Genomic DNA, 690 nt, shown 5'->3' with positions numbered 1-690 from the left:
ACCTCGGACCACCAGGGGCCGAGAAAACCACCGTCTCATGGGGTCGGACACTCAGGGTCAGGGGAAAATCCAATATATATCTGGTCATATCTCGGGTGCTATTACAAATAGCGCAATAAATCAAAGTACATTGTCTGTAAGAGGCCCTGGCGCATGAATCTGTGCAGCGGGAGCGACCTCGGAACACCAGGGGCCGAGAAAACCACCGTCTCATGGGGCCGGACACGCAGGGTCAGGGGAAAATACAATATATATCTGGTGATATCTCGGGTGCTATTAGAGATAGCGCAATAATCCAACGTGAATTATCTGCAGGAGGCCCTGGCGCATGCATCTGTGCAGCGGGAACGACCTCGAACCACCAGGGGCCGAGAAAACCACCGTCTCATGGGGCCGGACACTCAGGGTCAGGGAAAAATCCAATATATATCTGGTGATATCTCGGGTGCTATTAGAGATAGCGCGATAAATCAAGGTGCATTGTCTGCAGGAGGCCCTGGCGCATGAATCAGTGAAGCAGGAACGTCCTCTGCCCTCCAGGGGCCGAGAAACTTACAGATTTTCGGTGTCCGTCACCCAAAGTCATGTAAAAATCCAGTATATATATGGTGCTTTCTCGGGTGCTATTACAGATAGCGCAATAAATCAAAGTGCATTGTCTGTATGAGGCCCTGGCGCATGAATCTGTGC

Source organism: Nomia melanderi, unplaced genomic scaffold, assembly GCF_051020985.1.
Source record: "Nomia melanderi isolate GNS246 unplaced genomic scaffold, iyNomMela1 scaffold0083, whole genome shotgun sequence".
Classification (NCBI taxonomy): domain Eukaryota; kingdom Metazoa; phylum Arthropoda; class Insecta; order Hymenoptera; family Halictidae; genus Nomia; species Nomia melanderi.
The sequence above is the reverse complement of the archived record's forward strand: the minus strand, read 5'-3'. Positions refer to the sequence as shown.